The 25034-nt window shown below is 40.7% G+C and overlaps 1 protein-coding gene and 1 long non-coding RNA gene across 2 annotated transcripts in view; one reads left to right on the forward strand and one right to left on the reverse strand.

Annotated features, from left to right (window-relative positions):
- SLC4A4 (solute carrier family 4 member 4) overlaps nt 1-11599 on the reverse strand; it is a 351509-nt gene extending 339910 nt beyond the window's left edge. Inside the window, exon 1 of the mRNA XM_033412501.2 lies at nt 10804-11599. The gene's annotated coding sequence lies outside the window, so the exon portion shown is untranslated. The remainder of the gene's footprint in view (nt 1-10803) is intronic.
- LOC125964348 (uncharacterized) overlaps nt 1-25034 on the forward strand; it is a 725473-nt gene that overhangs the window by 591167 nt on the left and 109272 nt on the right. The gene's annotated exons all lie outside the window — the stretch shown is intronic.

The following is a 25034-nucleotide window of genomic DNA, read 5'->3' on the forward strand; positions in this document are numbered from 1 at the left end:
CACATAGATGATAAGGCAAATAATATACACCTAACACATAGATACATAGTGCAATGATATTCTCTCACCTTTACATAAAACCCAGTATTATCGCAGTGCCCTAACAGCAGTACCATAGAGGAGTCCTATTTTCCTCATTTATATTTGTATTATATCTTCCAAAGATTTTATGAGAACAACATCTGGATTTAAACCTCCTAGTTCAACACGATCAGTACAATATAAAAGAATGATTCGAGTGAGGCAAAGACCAAATTCACAGATGTGAATACATAAGTGAATAAATGACTCTCCCCTTGCCTACCACAGGAGATGCCCACTCAGATTTGCCAATTGAAACCCAGAAAGTACTAGATGTGCCTAATTTTGCCTTTTTTACACTATCTGCTACATATTCTTCAGAGAAGGCACAAAATTACAATTCCTGGGCTTCCCTGGTGGCGCAGTGGTTGAGAGTCCACCTGCTGATGCAGGGGACGTGGGTTCGTGCCCCGGTCCGGGAAGATCCCAAATGCCACGGTGAGGCTGGGCCCGTGAGCCATGGCTGCTGGGACTGCGCGTCCGGAGCCTGTGCTCCGCAACGGGAGAGGCCACAACAGTGAGAGGCCCATGTACCGCAAAAAAAAAAAAAAAAAAAAAAAAAAAATTATAATTCCTTTTAAACTTTTTTTTAGGTAAATGCCTTTTTAGAAATCTTAAAAGTAGTGCTCACTGGGGGAAGCTGGATCAAAGCTATGTAAAAACTGGACTATATTTTTCTAACTTCCTGTGAGCCTACAATTATTTCAAAATAAAAAGTTTTTTTAAGTGCTAGCAACTCATTTTTAATCTCAAAAAATTAGTGCATAAAACTGTGTCCAATTCAGAGAACAGATAAAATAGAGTCTTATCTAAATAGAACGGTTAGGTAATTTTTCCAAGGAACTATAAAACATCACAACCCTCATTACAAAAGTTTCATCCCCAAAGTTACCAGATTCCAAACTTCATGACAACGAATTTCACAAGAAGTATTCGAAAGACCTAACAGCAATGATCAGAGCTACTACACTGGAGGAATTTCTCGAGAAGAAATAGACTTTAGATTAAATTGAGTGTAATGACTGGGCATCTCTGATTGGTCTGTCCAGATTTTTTAAGTAACTAATTATAATTCCACTAAATAAGTATTTTCACTATAAAATATGCTATCCACTGTGAGGACCACAAAAGATACCCTGACACAATTCTTACAGTGAGGAAGCAGAAAGTGTAGGAAGACAACATGAACCCATATGAAACAGGGCAGTGCAGAGCAGTAAGCAATAAAGTGATCAAATAGAGTGTACAATTCACTGCCTAATGTTTTGGCAGGAAAAACTGGGAGTGCTTGAATTATATTTTCTTCTGATGTTTCTGGATGGGTGTTTTAGTTTCATCTCTTAATGTACTTTTCAAGGGAAATTATCTGATCTCATTTATCTAAATCTTTTGAGACACTTCCTATCCACCTTCTCTCATTTCCCTGGCAAAGGAGTTCAACTTGTAAAACTGCAAACGTGTGAGCTGTGTGTTTCTTCTCAATCTGTTAATGCTCAGCAATTTTCTAAAGGTGATTGTAATCAGTACTTCAGCCAACTCCTAACATGAGGCCCTACTCTCTGCTAACATCATGAGTGCTCATCTCCCATTCCTAAGGACACAGTCTCTAGAGGTCAAAGGAATGAAGGCATTTCTGAAGCAGTTCTGCTGGGAGGTCTCACGGCAACTGCAGTCAACATGCAACACGCAAGGGGAGGGTTTGAGGAGGGCAGCCATCAACACTCAAGATACAGTCAAACTTCCAGGCTGATGATCTCACTCAGTCCTCACTCAGAACAAACATGTTTCACAAATAACACTTTCAGAACTTCATTCATGATCATTGTGGGGTAGAAGGTACCAAAGCCTGGTTTGTGTTAAAGACATTAGGAATCTCCCCATCAGGCCATAGAGACCAACAGATTTCCATGCTGAAAAGCAGGAGATATGGAAGAGCTAATCTCACTCCACTCTCATGGGATATCAGTTTAGATACTATAGTTGTCACAATCCTATTCTTTAAATAGTTGTTCTTCCCTAAATCCATAGCCTCAATTTCTTTTTTAAAGTCACATGTGCTGAGTAGACACCAAAGGGAGGAGTCCTGCTTACAGCTTTTAACACAGCAATAACCAGACATGACTGGGTGCTTTTGTTTTTAAAGGACCCACTTTAACTTCTCACAGGAATGAAATCACCCAGAACAGAAGATGAGGTTTTCTGAAATTCACTATTTTTAAAACAGTAGTTTAACAAGACTCACTATAATTACCCTTTGTATTTATTTCAATTTTCCATAGCATTATATCTGTAACAAGAAAACAAAAGTTGTCTACTATTCCAGATGATTCCATTTGTCCAGTAAATCACCCTAAAGCAGCCACATTCGGGTCAAGCACATATGAGGGATGCTACCTAAAATGTAAATGTCCTCATAAAATGTACACTGACATGTTATTCTGAAGCAACACATGTTAGATACTCAGTAATCTGAGTACCACAAAACAGTTATACTTAAATGATAAAAGCCAACCAACCAACACTACCACCACCAGCTCTCAAAAGAAAAGACAAAAAACTCCAATATAAGAAAAAAGGGGAAAAAATCAGTCTTTGGGTAAGAAAATCTAATTAGATTTCCATATCAAAGTCCAAGTTTCTTCTGCGGCAAGACTGATTTTGCAAAGGGATACCTACTGTTGTTTATCATGTAATTCTCCAAAAAAAAAAATCATACAAATTTTCATTCTATTTCATTTAAATATAAATACAGGGCACTAAACTCCTTTTCATATGAAGAAAAAGGAGGATCAGAAAGTCAAATCAAAGTTGAGAATCAGACCTTTCAAGGGATTAAGAATCGGTGCTTTACACAAATATTCATAAGGTATATGCTGCATGTTTGCTTCTGATAATAGAATCAACATATCCGAGAACCAACTTAACCATAGTAAGCTGAAAGGGCTCTCTACAAGCTCCTTTTCAGCTGTTATTCATCTTTAAATATTCCATTTTTCACGAAACATGGTTTCCAAGGTATCAGCACTGGAAAACCCACTACAAGATTTTAAATCTGGAAATTGTTGGCCAGCATTCTATTTATAGAAGCAAAAAATATTCCATGTGTAAGCTCTGGGGGCTCACCCATGGGGTAAAGAGCACTATAATCATTTTCAAGGATTCTCCAGGTCCTGTGTGTGTTATTTGGAGGCATAAATTTGATATGAGCTACATAGTGAAACGGGTGATCTCAAGCTGCTGGCTACTAGACTCAATTTTTCAAGCTGATGTTTAATAAACCCTGTTCCCAACTCAGCTTTAGCAATAAAAAGTAAAAGTTCTAGAGAAAAAAATGTAAAACACAGTTCGAAGCATACAGAGTTAACAGCTCAAAAAGGGTGCGTAAGTGTGTTATTCATTCATTCAGCAAACAAGCATCTATTACTATGTCAGGAACTGCTCTCAGTGTTGGAAATTCAACTCAAAAGTAAGATATGTTTAGAACACAACAACAATAAAAAAAATAACTAAAATATGTATAGCCATTTACAGTTCTGAGCAAGGTTTTATAAATACCACCTCATCTGTCTCCCATAATACCTCTAATGAATTAGGTTTTACAGCTATTTTAATACTAATGAAAAAAACAAGAGATCTATTACAGATGATTTTCTAAATTCTCTGAATCAAATAACTCACAAATAAGAGAGCCTGGTCTCCAACTCATACCTTCCAAATGCACATTTCCATCAGTCACTGGGCAATACCACATAACAAGGTACTCTACTTTTATGGTAAGCACAGAGGCCACATTCTATATGGTTTCGAATGTTGTGTTAAAGCTGTTTTTTTTAGGGACACAGTTTCACAGATCCAGACTACGGTGTTTACAAGTTCAAAATGTTTTTAATCAAACAGGATACTACAAAAACTGGTTAGAACCGACTAGGCCCAAGATGGTTGTAAGACTGGACTTCCAGGAGACCTTGAACCTCAGTATATGCTCATCATAATATATTAGCATATGCTAAACAACACACCCACAGGTGCCAGTCCAGAGGCTGATCATAAAGGGGCAAAATGTGGGCAGTGGCCCAATTCCTGGATATCCCCGCCCCTTCCCCAAAATAGGTGGAATAATCCTCCCACTTGTTAGCCTATGAAATAACCCAGCCCATAAAAGCTAACAACCCTATACCCCTGGGCTGCTCTCACCTTCTGAGATGGACCACATTCTGCCTATGGAATGTGTATCTCTGAATAAACTCACTTTCACTTAAAAAAAAAAAGATGTTTCCAATCTCTTCACCCGTTTATTTCATTTATTATACAGAAACACTGATGAACGACTTTGTCTGGTTAGCTTAGCTTTCTAAACAAATAAGGTAAGTTTACCCGCCAAGTACTAAAATCTGTAACTTGGGATAACATACTGGGCAGAAACTCCATGAGCAAAAACCCTGAACTAGTACTTCACAAAAGAAAAACAAAAGCCAATCAACATATAAAAAGGTACAAAAGGTACTCTGGGAAATGTAAATTAAAGCCACAATGGGATACAACTATACATCCACTAGAATGGTTAAAATTAAAAAGAGATGATACCAGCTGTTTGTAAGGATGTGGGGCAGCCAAAACTCTCGTAAGATGCTGGTACCACTTTTTTTTTTTTTTTGCTGGTACCACTTTTGAAGGAAGGCACTATCTACTAAGTCTAGCTCACCAATGCAACTCACAACACACACATCCCAAATTCCCACATTTACCAGAAGACATACGTAATAATGCTCAGAGCAGCACTTTGCATAATAACCAAAAACTGGAAAAAAACTCAAATGTCCATCAAGAGTGAATTTATTCAAGAGTCCATCATGAATAAATTGTGGCATTCTTATAAAGTGGAACACTGTAATGCAATGAGAATAAACAAACTGTTGCTATGCACAAAACGTGAATGATTCTCACAAACATAACTGAGCAAAAGCAGGCAGGCACAAGGATATACAACTTTTCTGGTAGAAAGTTCAATAAAAGGTAAAAGTCGGGCTTCCCTGGTGGCGCAGTGGTTGAGAGTCCGCCTGCCGATGCAGGGGACACGGGTTCGTGCCCTGGTCCGGGAGGATCCCACATGCCGTGGAGCAGCTAGGCCCGTGAGCCATGGCCGCTGAGCCTGCGCGTCCGGAGCCTGTGCTCCGCAACGGGAGAGGCCACAACAGTGAGAGGCCCGCGTACCGCAAAAAAAAAAAAAAAAAAAAGGTAAAAGTAACCTGCAGTCCCAGAAGTCAGGAGGGAAGCTACTCTTGGCGGGGAGGAAGGAGGGGGTTTCTGGCTGCTGACAATGGTCTACATCTTGGCTTTGGTGCTGGGTCAGGGCTGTATTCACTTAGGTAAATCACTGAGCTATTTACTTATAATTTAATGGCATGCATACTTTTCTATACATGTTACATTTCAATAAAAATGTAAATAGATAGGAAGACGGGAAGGAGAAAGAAAAGAAAGAAGGGGAGGAGGGGGAAGGGAATGTATGAAGTGATGCTGTCAGGGCAGCGCAGAGTCCAAACCACCAGGCTTTCTTTCATTCTTACATCTGCTATTAGTAGTTAGTCTACCTCTTCCTTTACTACCAAGCTGTTCTCTGGCACTTTTCAATATTATCCATGCAACTGGCAATATCAGGCCATTTCTATCTTCTAATTTGTAGTTTTCTGTTTGCTGTAGGATTAGAAATGTTATAATCAGCAGCTGGAACTGTATCTGAATTAAAGAGTAAACAGAATCTGAGAGATGTCTTATGAGTAAAGTGAATCCTCTTTAATGATGTCTTTTTTTTAACCCTCTATTTTGCCTGCTCAGAGGCTGTTTTGCTGGAAGAATATGCCAAATATAGGAGTTCCAAATAGATGGAGTTGTTACTGGGCCCTATCCGTGAATACTAGGTCTCCAGGCCAAAGCTAGAATTAACAAACATAAAATTGCAGATCCCACAAGTTTACTTATTTGCAAATAGTATAAGAGAATATCAGGCAGTAAATATATTTATAAAAAAGAAAAGAAACTGCTAACTTTTTTTTTTTTTTTGGCTGCGTTGGGTCTTCACTGCTGCGTCCGGACTTTCTCTAGTTGCTGCTAGCGGGGGCTACTACTCTTTGTTGCAGTGCACAGGCTTCTCATTGCGGTGACTTCTCTTGCTGTGGAGCACAGGTTCTAGGCGCGTTTGCTTCAGTAGCTGTGGCACGCAGGCTCAGCAGTTGCAGCTCAAGGGCTCTAGTAGTTGTGACGCACAGGCTTAGTTGCTCCGCGGCATGTGGGATCTTCCCCGACCAGGACTCGAACCTGTGTCCCCTGCATTGTTAGTCCAACTGCTAACTTCTTACCCAAGACATTATGTACACTTTTTCTAATTGTGTCACTCATAGAACATCATATCAGTTTCAAAGAATATATTCCTTTGTCATTTTGTATTTTTATTAATTTTGATTTTTCAAATCCCCCAAAAATGTATACTAAAAGTTTTATTTTAAACTTTTTTAATGTTTCCAATACAGAAGTTCAAGTGAAACAAAGGATACTCTTTTTCTACACAATAATCCACAAAGTAAAAAAAAACAAAAAGACCGTGAAATACTAGTTGGTGATTATTTCCTTTTACATCCTAATTTCATGTAACTTCTTTCTGTATCCAGTCTCCATGAAAAACAAAAGTTAGCTCTCAAGCCTGGAGCTAGAACGGGCACACACAAACTGAAAGCTTCACCCGCGGGCACTGCAGGACCTGAACTAAAGAGGAGACAGGTGGGTGCCTCCGCTGAACAGAATTACCTACAGGAATGGAAACTCTCACTTTACACCAAGATCAATGTTCATCTGCTTTAGTATCTTAAAAGCTGTGACTAAAAACAATACTCGTTCATTTGATAACAGTCATTCAATAAACAGGCGTCACTAGTTCAAAGATGAAATGTTCATTCCCACCTCCATCAATAATTTTCCACTTAGTTTAAGAAAAGCATACAAAGTTCGCTGTGTCTTAACTTCCTCATCTTTTCGACAAGCATGATAATCCCTTACATCTACTTAATTTTTAGGGAAGCAGAAAAAGATGGATGTTTTGGCTTCTGAAAACAACTATAGATGTACATGGTTTCACCATTATTAGTTCTATCACCATCTTTTCGAACATATAACTTAATCCAAAGGCAAGTAAGACCTTATCATTGAGGGATGAAATTATGAACATCATGAAGAAGACTGGAAGAAAAAGTTTTCTCTCTTCTTTGTCACAGCAGGTAAATAAATCCATCACCATTCATAGCTGGCTGTCCTTTTGATGCCTTGTTTGAAATGCCATTGCACTGCTGAGACTAGAGAAATGCAATAAAAGTCATTGCCACAAAATCATTATGACAGTCATAAATATGGTTTCAGATAAAATAAAATCGGCTAACTCTACAAATGAGTATTATTCGTGCACCTGTGCATGTGCATGTGTGTAAATGTACATCAGACAAAAGAACTGGGTAAAAGGTGGGTTAAAAGAATTCATCTCCACTGCTGCAAAAATAACTAACGGTGTGCACTACAGGGGATATAAAATATCATCTTAATGTTAGAAGGACAGCAGCATATTTTCTATTTGTGACATAAACATATTAAATGCTTAGCTCTTGGGAGAAAGGCAAAGTGTACGTGAGGGGCTTCCCTGGTGGCGCAGTGGTTGAGAGTCCGCCTGCTGATGCAGGGGACACGGGTTCATGCCCCGGTCCGGGAGGATCCCACATGCCGCGAAGTGGCTGGGCCCGTGAGCCATAGCCGCTGAGTCTGCGCGTCCGGAGCCTGTGCTCCGCAAAGGGAGAGGCCACAACAGTGAGAGGCCCGCGTACCGCAAAAAAAAAAAAGTGTATGTGAAGTACAACTAAGCCCTGATCTTATATGAAAAAAACATTATTCTTCCCCTCCCTTAGAATTCCTGCATTATGCAAAAAGTTCCTGAAAGTAGCAAGATCTAATTTAGTTTTGTAAAAGTCTTACTAACTTCCTGGATGTTCCTAAACTATGTGTTTTGCTAAATGGCTTCCCCAACATAGATAAACGTCATAAATCACAGGTTGGCCTCAGAAACTGCAGCAACAGTGAGAACCAAGATAGGTGTTCCGCTTACAGCTTCTTTTGTCCCATCAAATCATGTGCCCTGATTCTTTCCATTTAGCAATCAAGGAAAACCTCCTTAGAAACTTTCATCATCATTAGATTTTTCTCTTCTCAGTTTGTTCTTTCCACTTCCAATCTTTATAGCTATCAACTCCAGTCTTGGCTTCTATTCACATTAAAAACAAACAAACAAGCGCTCCAAAACAAGTAGATGATGTGTGTTGCCACACTTAAGTAGCAGTGAATTCTCACAGGACTCTCTCCCCTAACAATAGTAGTCCTCGCGGACTGCAGCGCCCTCAGAGGCAGGCAGAGAAACCTGATTATCTACATGATTCAAAAACTTATGTGTATTTCCTTTCCTCAAGTGCTGTGTTTTCTTTAAGATGTAAGCTATGGCCTGACCTTGTAAGCTATCCACCTTGTTATCAGAACAAGGGATCAGAACCTTAAAATTATACTTGCCGGAGCTAAGTGAAAAATGAAATTACCACCAGAGTGTGCTGGAAGTTGTCCCAAAGGTTACCCGTTTCTATCACAATGTTTTCTCTAAATATGATTCCCTGTATCGCTTTCACACACTGTTCTAAACCCAAAACATATTCTAATCATTTAAAAGACTAAACTAATAACACTAACATTCAAACATTTAAAGGCATTTTACGTTAACAAAATGAACTGAAAGAGATACATATATGTTAGTAAGGCTCCAGAATGACCCCTAAACATTAAATGATACCCAAAACCTCATTTTGAAAACAGCTTCATGCAAAATGTTGGGGGTTTCTTAGTTTTCTGTTTTCACAAAGGTAGACATGCCTGGAACTATCAAAATATCCCATCTTATCCCTCCCACCTCTACTCTGATAAATACCCTATGCCTCAAGAGTTCGTAAGAGTACTATTTTCCTCTCTCTATCCATATATGTGGGAGGTTTTTGTCATCTTACCAGAGACCCTGAGATAAAGTTAAAACTATTCAATTTCAAGATGTAATAGAAAGAGAACAGAATCTTATCACTACATTTAACTTTAAAATGAAAGTAAAAGTTTCTTTTCCCCAGTTGTTAAAGCTATAGAAAAAGAAGTAGGCATGCTTTCTTTGACTGAAGTTATACTAATAACCTCAATCTAAGTGCCATAATGACCATGAAAATTACTTAAATGTTAATGTGATGGATACAAGGAAGAGAGTTCTTAAGTCAGAAACCTTTTCAAAAGACATTACACTGGCCATAAGAAGCTACTGAATACTGCTCTAAACTGCTTTGAACAATCTATTCAAACCAAAATGAAAAACTAAGCCGTATTGAGCAATGTACACTTAAATTTAATTCAGGTAGTATTCGAACTCCAAGTCCCAGATACATGAGAAAAAGGGAAACATGTTACAATGCAGTGTCTCTTAGGAAAGGAATTGTTCCAGGATTTGAGACAATGTGTGTTTGGCACAGGCCAGTGTTCATGATTTCCCATTGGGAGCAACTTTCTCCAGCACTGAAGTGAAATGGGAAAAGAAATGAGGAGGGTAAACCAGAATTACAAAGTGCTCTTCATCATCAAGCCTGGAAAGAGCTTGGTGCAGGCCAATTATGAAGGCAAGGCCTGGAGAAGGAATGAGGGGTGGACAAAACAGAAGTTTTAGATGGAACTTTTTTAAAAAATGGTTTACGATGGTAGAACAGAGGTAGAATGGCTTCCTTCTCCATCTCTCATGTCAAGTTCCGGGTTTTTTTGTTGTTACTGTTCTTTTGTTCTTTAATAACTTTCCTGCTTGTGGTGCTTGCCGCAGTTTGCTGATGTAGTTCCCAACTCCTGCCTTTCTTTGGTGACTCTTATTAACGGACTGGCAAAGGCTGGGTAAAATGCACTTAAGAAAAAAGAAATCACCTCTTCTTGCCAAGACGCACATGCTGCCCAGTACCTGAGGAAGAGCTCCACTGTCGCCGGCCAAGAGAAATCCCACTTTAACCTCTGCCTACCCTTTCCAAATCCATTGCAAATAATTGTGTGTGTGCCACTTGCAGAGAATCTGCCTGACTCACCCCCGCTTTCGGCGTGCCAAGGAAAGATGTGAATGCTCCATCTCGGAGCTGGCAGTGAAGTGGGGGCCGCGGTCTCGGCGGCACCTTAAGTTCCCCCCCCAAGCCTCCCCCGCTAGTGGGTTTGGGGACGTTACCCTCTCAAGCAGGTGCCCAGCCACACTGGGGCCACCCAGGCTCACAGGAACACACGTGTCACTGCGCCGGAGCCCAGCCCGCGGGGTACAGTGGCCCCCCAGTCCGGGCGGCAACGCCGGGTTACGAGCTGAGGGCTTTACAGTGGGGGAGAAACAGGACCACCCAAACTCTTCCTCTAAACGCGAAGAAGAAAAAAAGTACTTTTCCGCGTCCTCGTCTTGCACACTCCGCCAGCGCCCAGCCCCGGGGATGCCCGGCCCGCAACTGACCTCTCTCTCCCTCCCGGCGCGCGCCAGAGGCCGCCTGAGCCCCCTCCGGGACCTGCCCCGGGCCCGCCGCCCCAGCGCCCGCCGCCGCCGGGAGGCGGGGGAGTCGGCCGACCCTCCCTCCCCGGCCCCGGCCGGGCGCTCACCTCCTCGGGTCCGGCTTCCGTCGCTCCTCCAGTTTGGCGGCTGAGTGTGGGGCTGCAGCCGCCGCCGCCGCCGCCACCGCCTGCGCCGCCGCCGCCGCCACCGAAGCGCTGCCCGGCGCGCCGCCGGGGCTGGAAGCTGGGGGCCCGCGGGATCCCCGGAGGCGCGGGCTCGGGGCGCGGCGGGGCCGAACCGCGGGAAGTTGGTGCGAGGCGCGGAGCGAGCGGGGCGCAAGCCACCCGCGCCCAAGTAGTCACAACTTTGCCGCCCGGGTGGGTGCGCGCTCCGGGGCGGAGGGAGGCGAGGACGGGGCGAGGGCGCTGGGGCGGGAGGGTCCTCGGAGCCAGCAGGACGGGAACCTGAACGGCCCGCGAGAAAATGGGGGAGATAGCGCGGGGGATAGATATCTACACGGCCCGCGTGGTGAGCGGCCAGTGAGTGTGGGAGAGCGCGGGCGTCTACTCTACTTTGCCTTCTGCAGCTCCTGCATATTTATGGGGATCGCCGACGTTTCTGCCAACGTTTCTGCCAGTAACTAACACTGCAGCGGCGGTGCCCGGCCTGGACGCCCCTCGGGAGCGAGCCCGGGGAGGGCGGGGGGATCGGAGAAAGCGGCGGTGGCGGAGGTTGTGCCACGAGCGCGAGCCCGCGATCCATATTTAAAGCCGCGACTGGCCTCGGCCAGCCCCCTGCCCTGCCCTCGCTCGCGCGCGCCCGGCCCCCACCGCTCCGGGCCGCCGCTCGGCGTCAGCAGCCCGGGCTTCGGCGGCGGCGGAGACGGCGGCGGCGGCGACGGCGGCGGCGGCGGGGAGGGGCCTCGCGCCGCACCGCCTCTGCCGGGGGCCCCGGCTCTGCGCGCAGCGCCCGGCTGGAGCTGACCGAGGACCCGGCTCCCGACCCGCCGCCTTCGCCTTCCTGGGTTCCGTCTCTCTCACGCTCTGAGCGGGCTGCGAGGACCAGCTTTTTGCCCTGTTCGCTAGAGTTCCCCGCTGGGGAGAGCTTATTCTCTCTTGCAGAACTGAAGTTGCTGGCATTTCCCAGCCCCAGGTCACTCTTGACGCTACTTTATAAAACTTGAGGAATATAGGTAGCGAGAGTGCTGCCAGCACACAGTATTAAGACATCGTACACCTTTAGCAGAGGATGCCTGGGGAGGGCACGGCTCTCAACCTGTCCTTCGCTTATGTCACTGGACTTCTGTCGTCCTCAAGCAGTTTGGGAAACATCTTTAAGCCATCCAAGGGAGTTTCTTGAGGATATAAAGGGATTATTGTATTTACTGTGTTCCTAAGGCCAATTAGAGTTTAAGTCCCCTTTGCCAAGCACATACTACTAATAATATATCGATGACCCAGCCCCATCGTGATCAGTTAAGTAGACCATTAAGCTATAAACAGACCGTCAGCACAGACACCATCTAATGTTTTGAGTACTGCTAGAGAGAAGCCACTTAATGGATTTGAGCCTCACGGTATATGACGTAAGCCTATATAAGCCTATTAACACATATTATATATATAATACACATGTGGAAGTTACTGACCAAACTGCATCTTTGAGGATAGCCACCAAAGCACATAAAGCCCAAGAGAAATAATATCACATACTGACAACCTGCTCCAAAGATTTGGTTCCAAACTTTCCTTCAGTGCTAAGCTGTAATTAATAAGACTTGGGGGGGCGAATCTGGAGGGAAATAATTTGGGGACAAGGCTTTTTTTTTTTTTTTGTCTGCGTTGGGTCTTCATTGCTGCCTGCAGGCTTTTCCCTAGTTGCGAGGAGGAGGGGGCGGGGCTACTCTTTGTTGGGAGCGCAGGCTCTAGGCGCGGGCTTCAGTAATTGTGTCACACGGGCTCAGTAGTTGTGGCTCGCGGGCTCTAGAGCGCAAGCTCAGTAGTTGTGGCGGTCAGGCTTAGTTGCTCCACGGCATGTGGAATCTTCCTGGACCAGGGCTTGAACCCATGTCCCTTGCATTGGCAGGCAGATTCTTAACCACTGTGCCATTAGGGAAGTACCAGGGGAAAAGACTTTTCTTTCCAGTATTTAAAACTGGAATAGATCTATTGTACCTCACCACTGCTTGGGAAGCAGGTATATACTCGTGTATCTTTTTAAAAAACGTGGTGTGTTTAAAATCCTTAGTCAATGCTCAGGAGACACTAGGAACCACCAGAAGCTGTCTAATGTTTAAAATTAAATTGCATTAATGTTGTGTGTCTGGGTGTTGTTACATCTGGCTCACATATATGCTCACACATTCAACATGAACCACTGCAGTGATGTGGGAAATTCAAAACAAGATTTTTTTTTTTTAGCTTTAAAGGTTTTCCCTACATAGTTATATTTTGTTTTTAGACTAATGTTAAAATTAACTTTCAGTCCCTGAGCACACAGTTAGCAAGAATCAGCAACCCCAAAGTAAGCTCACAGGAAAAGAGAAGACACTTTTGTATTAAGAATTTACAACTGCTGTTCAGCAGTTTTTCACACTGTGGATTACGTATTTCAACATAGCTGACAATTTCTCATTATAATCGTGAACCAGCCATGAATGGTCAGCGTTGGTGACTGTTTGGGAAAGGAAAAATCCAAGAAGCTTATGTTTTCCAATATTCTGCTACAAAATATATCCAACTGTCCTTCACACAAACCAAGTAAGTAACCCCTGAAGGCATTTTACTATCAAGATTGACCAAATTTACCCTGAAAGAGTATAGGGCTGGAGTGTGGGGTGGGAGGCAGAGAGGGAATTAGAGCACTTTGGGCTGAGGTTTTGTGTGTGCCTTAAATTAATGAGAAAAAGAGCTGTCACTGGCAACAAGCCAACAACCTGTTATCTTTCTCATTACTTGATGTTTGGTATCCCACAATTAAAAAAGCATGTTCCATTTCCTTTCCTATTCATTATTGTCCAGTAATTGAGATGCAAGTGTTTTTCTTTTGTAAGGTCATTAACTTTTCTCGTTATCTCTGCATGTGGTCACCTTTGCTATTGCTATTCTGAGCAAGGACAATGAATCCTGAGATCTTTTTTTCACTGATTCTAAACCTTGAATTATGTCCCTTGATTCTCATGAGCCCAAGGAAAGATTTATTTGTTCATTTTGTACTGGAGTTCACACAGCTTGGTGACAAGAAGGATGAACAGAAAAAATTAGTGGAATTAGAAAAACAATATAAGTAGTCTTTTTGGATAATGATTTTTTTTTTTTAATAAGTAACTCTCTGTGGGGCTTCCCTGGTGGCACAATGGTTAAGAAGCCACCTGCCAACACAGGGCACATGGGTTCGAGCCCTGGTCCAGGAAGATCCCACATGCCACAGAGCAACTAAGCCCATGCTCCACAACTACTGAGCCTGCGCTCTAGAGCCCACGAGCCACAACTACTGAAGCCCGTACGCTTAGAGCCCGTGCTCCGCAACAAGAGAAGGCACCACAATGAGAAGCCCGCACACAGCAATGAAGACCCAACGCAGCCAAAAATAAATTACAAAAATAAATTACAAAATAAAATAAATAACTCTCTGTGCTAAATGACCTTCTAGAATACTAACCCACTACTTAACTTATCAATCAAATTTCTTTGATATCATCCAACGTCCTTACAGGCACCTAAAGGAAACAAAAGATGGGAGGAAGAACCTTTGTTTCAATGACAGGCACCATCTAGTGGCAGCAGGTGATGAAACCTCCTGACGACATAATGTCTCCAGCAAGAATGAAGGTGAAGGTTTTCGAATAGGCAGTCCAGGCATTCCTGGTCTTGGAGAAGCTTGGCACTCTTTGATTCTAAAACAAGAAGTTTGTATGTTAAAAAATAATACAACTAGTAGACCCTGTGACGATTATTCACAGAAGTAGGGCACAGATCTGGCCTGCAGGTAGAATTATTGCCACAAAGAGTTTTCTCAATCTTTGTGTGATTGTGTATAGTCACACCTCTTTATAAAGACCTCTGTATTTTTTTTAAAGACCTCTGTATTTAAGTTTCTTTATATAAACCAAGGAGAGTGATGGCTTGTCACTGAATATTATCTATAAAGCATTTTTTTCAACAAATAGCAGAGCCCATAAACTATTATTTGGGTTTTTTTATTATTCTATTTTACTAGAAAAGAAAAAAAGGGTGAAAGATATAATTGAATGCTTATCCTGGAGTTATACAAAATTGCAACATTCATACACATCTCATTTGGGGCCCTAAACAAAAGGAGGTAGTATAGATATGTTATATCCTGTTACTACAAACTTCAAAGAATAATCAGAAATGTTTCTCAATATCAGCTGCTTTTTAAACACATGGCTCATTGGTGGAAGTCTGATAAACATTTTGCTACACAGAATAGAGATTTTCTTTGTGCCAATACTTGTTTTGACTTGTAGTTGTTTTGTTATTAAGCAATATTGCTATCTAATGCTCATTAAAGTGGCTGCCCTGGAATCAGTTTAATCAACCACTTCATAATGTAAGAGTAAGGAAAGAGAAAATCACTTTTTCTTCCCATCCTGGGACTAGTCTGGGATGAAACTGAAGATATAGACAAAGAGAGACAAAGAGATCACTTAAAGACTTCATTTTTCTTTCACTTACACTCCAGAAATTACATATTCAGTCTGAAAAATTCCTGAGTAAATTCAGCCAACCTTGATATATAATCTATATTCCCTCCTTCAAATTCCAGGTTTAAAAATAACTGTAGTCCCATCGACGTAGAGAACAAACATATGGATACCAAGGGGGAAAGGGTTTGGGGAGGAATTGGGAGATAGGAATTGACATATACACACTATTGATACTATGCATAAAATAGATAACTAATGAGAACCCACTGTATAGCACAGGGAGCTCTACTCAGTGCTCTGTGGTGACCTAAAATGGGAAATCCAAAAGAGAGGGGATATATGTATATGTATAGCCGATTCACTTTGCTGTACAGTAGAAACTAACACAATATTGTAAAGCAACTATACTCCAATAAAAGTTAATAAAATATTTTTTAAAAATAACTGTAGTCCCTTTTTATGAGTGAAGCAAGATGAACACAGGTTTTGTAAGCTGTCAGCATGGCACGAGCTAGGGAAAATAATTTTATTTGGTTAAATATGCGTCATAAGTTGCTTCACAGCTTAAACTACTGAAATCTCAGCCATATCCAAATGTCACTTTAAAACAACATGGGACTTTCCTGGCCGTCCAGTGGTTAAGACTCCGCGCTCCCAATGCAGGGAGCACGGATTTGATCCCTGGTCGGGGAACTAAGATCCCATATGCCATAGGCGCAGCCTAAAAAAATAAAATTAATTAATTAATTAATTTTAAAAAAAAACACATACCTATCGTCAAATATTAGAAGAGGTTCTAACTTGTAAAAACAGGAGACTATATCTGCTCATGTAGAGTAAGGCAAGTTATTCAACCTTTCTGGGACTCAGTTCCCTCAGCAATAAAATCAAGGGGCTTAAGATAATTACCCAAAAACCCAATAATTCCAATAGGATACTACAATATTTTCCTTTAATAAAATTTGAACAATATGTTTGTGATAGAGAGAAACTTGCAAATATTTCAGAAATAGTATTGACACATTTATTATGAGTGCTCTGTTTAATAACGCTAGGCCAGAGTTTCAGCCTCTTCCTCCTACAGGAATTCTCCCATGGATCAGCCCCAAAAGCAGGACATAGGCTTCTCTGTTTGGAAAGGAAAAGGGAAAATTAAATTGAGCTACTAAGCCACTACAACCTATGCCCTCTATGATTAAAAAGATTAGTCCGGTTTTAGGTAAGATAGTAGAGAATTACATCAGACTTTTCTACCAAAACCGACTCCCAGGGCCCTTGGACTCTGCTAAGCAGTGTGTGTGTGTGTCTGTGTGTCTGTGTGTGTCTGTGTCTGTGTGTGTCTGTGTCTGTGTGTGTCTGTGTGTCTCTGCCTGTGTCTGTGTCTGTGTGTGACCCACTAGCCACATCCCACACACAGACAGGTGCTTGTTCCTTTGTATCCTGCTGGCCTCCCACCTCCTGGAGGATGAATAAGCCCAGATGGCAGGCTGCTTGCTCTGAAGTTGCTCTTCCTTTTCTCCTGTGGACTGAGTCACATGGACATAGCTGTTCCACTGTGTGGAGACAGGTCTTCTACAGATTAACCAACCACTGGATCAAACTGGTCCATGACCATTCTCATCCCATTGGTCTACTCCCCAGACCAGGCCTATCCTGCAGCCCACAACACCCCCCATCTCCCTGCAAATAACCAAACAGTTGACACTTCCAGTGCACATCTGCAAGACAGATCTCTTTACACGAAATGCTGCAAGATATTGAAATTTGAATATTAAAAGTTGCCTCTTCTTTTTCCCCCTATCCTGAGGGAGGACACATTCTGAGCAAATTTGCCCTTTATGACTTTTCAGTTTCCCCTTGCTGACCAAAAGATGCTCAGTTCTACACAGAACATGAAGCATGATTGGGTTACCCATTCAGCCCACAAATATTTATCAAGCACCTACTGTGTGTCCAGGACTCTTCCAGGTGATGGGTTCCTAAAACAAGCAAAGTCCTGGCTTCATGGAGATTACAAGTGGACAAATATCAATAAATAGACAAGATAATCTCTATTCCCTTGGAATGCAAAATGCTGTGACGTAATGAACGGTATAAATAGGGTGGCCAACCATCCCAGTTTATAGTTCCAGTTTACCCTCTTATCCCTGTGTAATGATAATAGCACTCCATTTCATTATCAAATGAGAAATTGGTGAGAAGTTATAGAATCACCTTAGCTCCAGAAGAAACAAAACACAGTGAGAGGGTGAGGGAGAGCTGTTTGCAAGTGGGTATTAGGGAAGGCCTTTCTGACATGGTGATGTTTGAGCACACAGATCTGAATGACAAGATGAATACATATGAAAAATTTTAAAGGCAACTTGACAGGACAAACAGCATTTGGCACGAGTCTTACACATAGTAGGAACTCGGTAATTACTCATAGAATGATCAATTGCATCCACTCTTTTTGGAACATTAAAAAGAGAGACCCTTACTCAACCAGAATACTTTTCTATTACAACAGATTCAGGCTCCACAAATTCCTTAAGACATCATTCTTCCTAATCTATAACTTGTAGACTATATCTATGTATTTATTTGCATGTGCACAAAACATCTCTGGAAGGATATAAAAGCAACTAAAAACAGTATTTGCCTCCAGGAAAAGGAACTAGGTGATTGTGGGGTAGGCATAGGGAGAAAGACTTTTCACTGTATCCTTTGTAATTTTTTGAATTTTGAGCCATGTGGATCAATTGCTTATTTTTTAATTTAAATTTGAATTAAAATATATAAATAATCTCATTTACCTGCCTATAACTATTTTCCATACAAGTACTGTATAATTATATATTGTATATTATTGTAATATATAATTCACAGAAACCCTTCTGATAGTAAGATTAATATCCTTACAAACTATGAAACAGAGGCTACTGCAACACCAATGACACGACTGGAATGTCTGAACCCTTTCATAGTTATTGGATGCTGTTCAGTGCTGACAGTGTTTGCTCACTACCCACTTGGGCTTTGTTCAAGTTAATGTTGTGGGATGAGAAGATCTTCAAAAGAATATTGCTGCTTTTCTTGCATCTTGGCATATAAAAATACAGTACAAAATTTTAAAGTAATGTTTTATTGGGCATCTTGTTGTACCTTTGATTATAGCTGTTGGTTTTCAAAAATGAAAATCTGTTGCTTTTTTCTGTTATGATAGTAATATAGTTTCATTATAAAAAAAGTTGTGCAACAGAGAAAAATAGATGGAATGGCAGTGAGAAATATTCCCTTTCAGAGAAGACTGCTAATATTGGGGCATATTTTCCTTTTTGCATAATTAAGATCTGTGGTTTCCAGTTGATTGATCACAGTGTATTTTTTTTTTAATGATGTGGTCATCGAGACTAACTTTAAGTGAGGACAATCTCTTTTGGCTTAAACACAAGTTTTAAGAGATACAGCTAGAAAAAAAGGAGTGTGGAGCCTGAATTTGGTTCCATCTTCCTAAACCCAGTTAATAGGTGTTACACTCTTATGTCAGCACAATTCCAGAATTGCCCTTCTGCTTATGAAAATTCACATGAAATAGGCTTTCTATTGACAGTTTCTGCTATCTGGCAATGAAAATATTGATAGCCCCACTAACAATACTAATACATGCTAATGCCGCTAATAGCCAACACTTACATAGCCATTACCACGTTCCAGGGATTGTTCTAATTACTTAAGATAAATGAACTCCATCTTCATAATAACCCTATTATTAGTAATGTTATCACTCCCGTCATCAAGAGAAGCAACGTGAATACCAGAACTCCATACATCTTCTTACATGTCAACTGTGTTTCAGATTTCCTCAAAATTAGTGGAAGTTTGGAGTTGGGGGTTCGTCTTTTTCTGTGAACTTAAACAACTGATCCAGAGAGTTGGCTAATTGTTGGGGAAATCCACACAATATGATACTTCAATTACATCTACTACCCCAATTTCAACTGAACCTGACAGAGCACATGTACGCTAATATCAACACCTGCATATACTTTCTCAGAACTCAGCTATCCAAAACCAGAATGTTTGGAAGTTGAAGCCACTATAGTTTGGTTTTATTTTCTTTTTTAACATGGCTGCTTTTAAATCACAACTATTTAAAATGAGATTTTTTTGTGCTATTTTCTTTTAACTTCAATTACATGTATGTGCTTTCTAGCCACTCATCCCTAGAGGGCACAAAATAGACATACAACATATATGTTTGAAGGTCATTAATAACATCTCATGAATGGGTAACACCATGGTATTTGCTTGTTCCATCCCTCCTTAACTTTAAAATTTTTCATACTGAAATAAGTGGTAGAAGAACATCTTTTTCTTGGTATTCTGGTATGGTTATTGTTGTTTTGGTATTTAGGCCCTGGCCTGGTACTAGCAATCTTCATCCCTAAGTTAAATTTTAAGACTTTCACCTCTGTTTACCAAAAATGAACATTTCATCCAGCATTACACAGAAATTGGTAACAAATTTCCTTCAGCACTTCTTACTTGCTTAAATTTAAAGGTTAGTATTTAGCAAAAATCGTTCAGAAACTTCTGTGCTAGCATCTGTAATGGTAAGATAGAAACTGAAAGAGAAAGGTAATTTTCAAATAATTAAAAGGTAAATTCCTTTCCTCTCAATTTTCCATTTGAGTACTTTGGTAACTTTGATCCAGGGAAAGTAACCCCAGATCACTCCTAGGTGCTCACATTTCTTCATAGATTCAGTGATGCCTTAGAACCAATACCCTGGTATCCTAGTCCAAGGATGGTATTAAAATAAACCCTAAAGAGGGACAAAGTGGAAGAAAGAGCGCTAGACAGCTCTTGCTGCTCCAGCCAGTGGCCCTCAAATTCCATTACCGCTTCTTTGATTAAATTAAATTATAATAAGTATTGAGTACTTATTTAACACTTTGTCTATCCTGGCAAAAGTAAAAGACATTCCATTTAGAGAAACAACTATTCAAAAGCTTCTGCTGATGCTGCAGTTACTATTTGGAATAAACAGCAGAGTAATCAAGTAGATGGAGGTGATTTTTCAGAGAATACAGAAGAAAATATTACATACTAGGTATAGTGGTTCTGTCCTAACTGCTTTCATAATCTTGCTTTAGCATAGACTACCAATTAAGGCAAACAGAAGTAGTCCAGTATAATGCTAAAGTTGAAGCAAATAAATTCAGTGCTGCATTCAATAATTAATAATAGCTACCATTTGTCAAGAACTTCCTAATCCTTGTCGATAAGATAAAAATTATCCCTATTTTACAATTAAGGAAACAGAAGCCCAGAAACAAGTACCAAAGTTATGGGGCCAGGGTTCTGAAACCAGGCCTAAACCTCCACTCTTTCGACTCCACCATGTTTCCTCAATCTACCCGTAGGAGGTACACAGAGAAAGTTAAGATTACATGGTCCTTGGTCTTTGGTGAAAAAGTGTGGGCTCTTTACCACCCACTCACCCCAATTTTCAGTCTAAACTGCACACAAAGCAGGTGAGTCTTCCTAAAGCACTGTTTTGATTAAGCTACTACCCTCCCGAAAAAACAACAACAACAACACTTTCGAAGCTCTTTATCAACTACTGAATAAAGTTCAAATTATTTAGCTTACAGTTAGTGACCTTTCTTGACCAGGTTTCAACCAGCTGTATTTGCTACTGATCCCATACATAGCTTGATGTATGGGACTTCTCACCACTCCCCAAGCATGCATTTCATTTTCTTGGTCCTGATTACTGGCTCAGGCCAATTTATTTTACGAGGAATGAATTTCTTTCCTCCACCTCCATCTCCACCTATTGAAAGCCTTTTTATTTTTAAACACCCAATTAAAGTGCTACCTAATCCATATTATCTTCTCTGATTAGTTCAGTACAGACGACCTCTCTCTTCTCTATACGGAGAGCATTTAGGTTGTGCCACTTACATCTCAATGTAATGAGGCTTTCAGTATGTGTTCCTCGTTTCCCCCACAAAACTGTAGCCTCTGTGAGAGTAGAAAATGGATCTTACACATTTTTACATTCTTCATCTCCTCTAGTGCAGTCCCATGAATATAATAGGCTCTCACCAAAAACTGAATGAAAAAATAAAGCATGAATAAATGAAGCTTAAGTTGAGGTAATGACAATTACAACTTCAAATATAGTAAGATCTCCCTTGAAAGGTCAGATTGAACCCAAAAAGCACTTGTGAGTTTTTACTTTCCTGTGGCTATTAATTTAAAAATCATCTTGTGTGTTCAGTCTTGGGCTTTAGTACAATATGGATAAGTTTTCATGAGAAATTAGGCTTAAACATATGATTTTTCCTTGTTTTAAGCAATCTTTCATTTATTTTTTTCAAAAAAAAACATTTTTGGAATGTCTATTATGCACCAGATCCAATGAAGTACTGAAGAAATAGGGGTGAGCAAGACAGAAAAGGCCACTGTCTTCAGGGAGCTTAAATTTTAATTGGGAAGAGAGGCAATAAACAAGTAAACAAATGTATAGATTAAGTTCTACTACAGAAATTAATATGATGATAAAGGAGAGAGTAATGAGATCGAATACTTTCGATTGGCTCATCAGAGAAGGCTTGAGGAGGTAACAGCTGACTTTAAGAGTCAGCCATGCAGAAAACTGTGAAGAAAACACTTCAGGCAGATAAAAAGCAGGTTCAAAGACTCTTGGGGGTTGAGGAATAAAAGGAGACTGGTGAGGGTAGAGCAAAATGAGCAAAGGAAAGAGTGGTATGGGATGAGATTTGGGGAAGGCAGGAGCCAGATCTTGCAGGGTTTTGTAGGTCCAGAAAGAAATTAACATCATATGCTAAGAGCAATCAGAAGCTACTGAAGACTTGTAAACAAGGGTATCACATGATCAAATTTAGGCTTTGGGAAATTCATTCTTAATACTAAATGGAGATGGATTAGAGAGGAACTGATGGCTTGCATTTGGGGGAGAGCACTAAAGATGGGGAGAAGTGGGTGAATTTGAGAGGCATTTTGGGTAGAACTAAGTGGACTTGACAGATTAGATATACGAGTTGAAAGGACAAGAAAAATCAGGGATGACTCCTAAATTTTGGCTAGGAAATGGTGCTGTTTCCTAAGACAGGGATACCTGATGAGGACCAAGCTTGGAGAAGACAGAAACCACTGTTTTGATTTGGGGAGAAGATATAGAACACTGTTTTGAATGTAGTAGGTCTGGGATGCCGTTTAGACATCCAATTCTAATAAACAACCAATATCATAAAAATGTTAACATTTCACTAAACACTTATATTTTCTCAATTTTGTACTCACTTTTTCTTTGGCCAGGGCGGCAGATTCTATTTCCCAAAGAGGGTCTCAGTAACATCTCCCATTTCCACATCTTCTTCTGCAATGTGACCTTAACACTCCCCTATAAAGAGGTAGAGTCTAACTCTCCTCTCCTGGAATCTGGTTGGACTTGGGACCGCTTTGACCAACAGAACACTGTGGAAGTGAGGCTGTATGGCTTTCAAGGCTGGGTTATAAGAGATGATGCAGTTATCACCGTGTTTGCTGGAATAGTCATGCTTGGCGACTTGAGCTGCCATGTAAGAAATCCAACAGTCCTATAGCTGCCATGCTTGGCTCCAAGCCAATTCACTTGGAGCAGCCACATGAAGAAGCCAGCTGTAGGCAGTCCAGGTGGCAGTTCTAGTCTCCAAGTCTTCCCAGCACAGGACCCAGCCATATGAGCGAAGGGGCCTCCAAATGATCCCAGCCCTCAAATCTTTTCAGCTGAAATCCTAGACAGTGTGGAGCAGAGACAAGCAACCTTGCTGTCCCCTAGCCTGACCCACAGAATCCATGAGCATAATAAAATGACTATTGCAAGCTACTCAATGTTGGGGTAGTTCATTAAGCAGCAATAGTACCCAGATCAGCCCGTTAATCAAACATTCGGGGAATAGATACATATAAGCTATACTCCGACCAATTTGCTGCCTGTACAGTTAAATACTACATTCCGAGCAGAGTATGCAATTCCCAAACAAGTTTCTTAAACTCTCATTTTACTTCCTCTAATAAAGGTTGAGTAGCCATATTAGTGGTGACTATGGGACAGACAAGGAATCAAGTTCAGACGTAAACTTGGCATTTGATTCTTCTTAGCAAAATTAAGTTTGGTAGTAAGCATATTCAACTTTGATAAAAACTCAAGTCAAACGAAGTCACCTTTTAAAGCCCTGATGCACATATCCACATTTCAAATGTTGTGATTTCCCTTATATTTCATAAGCAGTCTTCCTGCAGATATCTCTAAGGTCACATGAGTGGAGCTACAGATAGAATAGACTACTAATGCATAAAATTCCTGTATGACAGATGGTTAGGAAATTGGAACACACAGTTGTTACGTTTTCAGAAGCAATCCTCTATATTTTTTTCTTTTCTTAACAATCAATATTTTCTCTTTACCTTCCTTTCAAAAAGTGTGAAATAGGAGAATTTGGCCTTGGATATTAGGATGTTTTTTCAAAATAATACCTTAATTTGAAAAACTGTCTTAACACAATGTACTAAATTTTGAAATGAATTATTTTCCCAGGAAATAGCACCTGCCATCCTATAAGTGAATAAAGTCAATTTGCTTTGCCTCTACAGCAATCAGAAATATTTAGTGACTGATCACACCTTCCTATGAGTGACTAGCAAGCACTAACAATAAATTACATGGCTGAGATAGCAGTTATTTTAGCTGGTCTTTAATCATATTTTACCCCTCAAAAAGTTTTAATTACTCTTGCAGATCCATAATCAATATGAAACTTTTAGCCTTGTATGGGCAAAATAAACTGAACTCAAGAATCCTGACCCTACTCCCTGCTTTCACTATTAAGCCATATGGATAATACCAATATTGATACTCTATTTGGAGTGTTAAAATTCTGGAAACCCCTATAAAACTGTAACTATGTGTGTTTACGTATATTTTCTTTCCGTTTCTTTCCAAAGAAATAAACTGACATACTCAGTATTTGAAGCCTTAGAATGTTCCGGCTGCCATATGGAAATCTTTATTTTGGAAATTATGGGGTCATGTCATTTTCTTTTTTTTTTAATGATGTGCTATAACAACTTCAAAACAAATATATGTTTGTTTTCCGAACCATTTGAATTTAGGGGCTTGTTACATTTCATGAATGTATATACCCAATAAGAAATAGGATAAGAAATTACTTTAAACCAGGGGTCACCAAACTTTTCCTTTAAAGAGTCAGTAAATGATTATGTCTCAACTACTCTCAACTCTGCCATTGTTGTGAGAAAGCAGCTGTGGGCAATATGCAAATGAATGGGTGTGCAAATGAATGGGTGTTGCTGGATCTGGCCACAGAAGACCAAACTTTGCCAACCCCTGGCTGAAACTAAAGGCAAGCTACATTAATAAAATATACTGGAATGTAAACATGTTTATTTATGAAAAGATCTTTCAAGTCTTGTTAGTGTCTCTTTACACCTCTTGTTTTGTTTTATTGCAGACTATACCATGCAACCTCACTCAGCCAACCTCCACTCTTGCAGCCAACTGAGACAAGTCAATTATCATATTACATCCATGACTGGAATGCCACAAAACCACTCTGGGACACCACAGCAGAAAGAAACAGACCGAAAGACTAT

This window comes from Orcinus orca, chromosome 4 (genome assembly GCF_937001465.1).
Source record: "Orcinus orca chromosome 4, mOrcOrc1.1, whole genome shotgun sequence".
Lineage (NCBI taxonomy): Eukaryota > Metazoa > Chordata > Mammalia > Artiodactyla > Delphinidae > Orcinus > Orcinus orca.